Source organism: Anopheles gambiae, assembly GCF_943734735.2.
Source record: "Anopheles gambiae chromosome X unlocalized genomic scaffold, idAnoGambNW_F1_1 X_unloc_7, whole genome shotgun sequence".
NCBI classification, from domain to species: domain Eukaryota; kingdom Metazoa; phylum Arthropoda; class Insecta; order Diptera; family Culicidae; genus Anopheles; species Anopheles gambiae.
The window spans coordinates 132501-135000 of NW_026902681.1; positions in this window are offsets into that span (position 1 = coordinate 132501).

The following is a 2500-nucleotide window of genomic DNA, read 5'->3' on the forward strand; positions in this document are numbered from 1 at the left end:
TATGAAAAAGTACCCTACCTAGGGACGCGTAGAGCAAATTTGTACCCCCGGGCATGTTGTCGATTGACATTCTGGTTGCACTTTTCATCATCTAGGGTGCGTTCCTGACACGTTTTGAGGGGTTTTAGCAAAAAAAAAAATTTTCGACTACTCGAGCTCTCTGGCCCGTTCGGTGCACATTTTTGAAAAAAGCTAGGGAGCTGCCCCTAGGTTCGGGGTGTCACAAAATGTTGAAAAGTGGTCGAAAAACCACTATCCAGAATCGGATGTAGAATCGTTAGACGAACTTAAAATTGTTCTACGACACCCATCTGCGACGTTTAGTATTCGAGATATAGCACTTTGTAGGTCTGACCGAGCAATTTTGTACTGAAATGTATGGTGAACATGTAATTCATTAAATAACATTGACTTGCATCGTGCCCTACTTCATCGGCACAGCTGTTATTGACTATCTTTAGTGGAAATGGATTGAGTTTGACCATTTTAAGCCCATTTCCTATGCCGTGCACCAACATTGTGTACCGATCAGGGAAAGTACGCTACGTACGCGTTCATGGATGTCGATGTTGGTACAAGTTGCCTTTCGGGATAGCCGTGCACCAAAACTGTGTACCGATCAGGGAAAGTACAAGACGGAGGGTGCAGCTCGAGCGTACGCGTTCATAGATGTCGATGTTGGTACACTTGCACCAAAATTGTGTACCAATCAGGGAAAGTACAACACGGAGGGCGCAGCCCGGGCGTACGCAATCATGGATGTCCATGTTGATACAATCTACGTGTACGTACCTAGTTTTTGTAGGAAAAGTTGCAATTAAGTGCTTGCATGCTTAAAATGCTCATCTCAACCGGTCACCTTTTGGCCTGCCCTTTTATAACAGAAACCTAGAAAGATACTCGAGATTTTTGTGTTTTTCCATTCGCCCGGGACGACGAAATGAGCTATGTGCACATCGTGCAGAAAATTGTCTTCGCCACGCATGTTTTTGTCCATCCACTCATATAATCACCCGCATTTGTGTTCAACACGGACGGCGCAGCCCGAGCGAACGCGTTAATGTTTATGTTTGTACACACTGCTTGTACGATTCTAGGATTTGGTAATTGCGTCACAGTGCCCGACCGTCGCGGACACCATTCTTGGACAGAAGTCCTAGTACGTAGAGTACTTTCCCTAGGTATGTGCTCGTTCGTGACTATCGTTGCGTGCTTACGGACACGCTTGGGTATGTTTACCATACAAGGTTTACTAGGGAAACCTGGGAAGGACGCTTGCCCTCCCGTCGCGGACACCATTCTTGGAAAGAAGTCCTAGTACGTAGCGTTCCTTATTTTACTTGATCAGTTTGTAATGCATTCGCTTTGTTCCATCGACTTCTGCTACTGCTCACTAAGGGGTGTTCGTTTGCGATGTGTACGATAAGCAACTGTCTATCGTAACCAGCAGTTAATCAACACTTTTTACCCAAGTCATAGCAACATAGAGTACTTTTCCTAATCGGTACACAATTTTGGTGCACCTCTAACCTCGCCGGCACTTTATCGTTACGTTTTGTGCACAACCTAGGGACGTGGTGTAAGTTTCATGATTTTTATGTTTGATTTGGTTTATTATGATTGAAAAATACGCTACGTCCCAGAAATTGGAGCTCGACTACTTCCTCCATGTGGCGAAAAAAGTTACTGGGCAACGCCTAGCTTATGCCCCATTTGTACTTCAATTTTCATTATCAGGTTTGAAAAATACGCTAAGTCCCAGAAATCTGAACTCGAATACTTTTGCCACGTGGCGCCAAAAGCTACTGAGAAACGCCTAGCCTTTTACCCATTTATAATTTAGTTTTCGTTATAAGTTTTGAACAATACGCAAAGTTCCAAGAATCTGAACTCGAGTACTTTTTACATGTGCCGCCAAAAGCTACTGAGCAACGCCTAGGTTGATACATTTTTGGTACATGGAGTGTATGCATGCAGGCGTACTGCCGTGCTAGACCGGAAAATCGAACTTGCTACTAGAACGTAAAGTAATTCCCCTAGATAGGTGCTTTTGCATGCCTCTGATCGACGACCATGCAACGTGCGACACGCGTAGCTAGGCTTCCCCAAACAAATTTCCTAGAATAGCACCAAATTGCACACTTTCAGGGGTATATTTTGGTACCGTGTACCGTGCATGGTACAAGTATCAGTAGCTCGTGCAATTTATTTTGCATCGTGTTGCGGTTGCTGGTGCGTCGGGATAGGAGTGTTTCGAGACTTTCGCCAAGCGTTGGTGCCATTTGGTGGATAATTAATGTTCTAGCCACAATAAACGTGCCACATAATGCCAATAAGGAAAAAGCCGATTTCTAGGGACTTCTAGTCAAAATGTTTGCCATCAGCGCTTTCCTGTCGAGTTCCGGATCTGGGACTTAGCGTTTTTTTTTTTTCACGATCCAATCCAACGACCAGATCGTGAATAAACAATACATACAACAGTGCATCCCTTTAAAGTAGG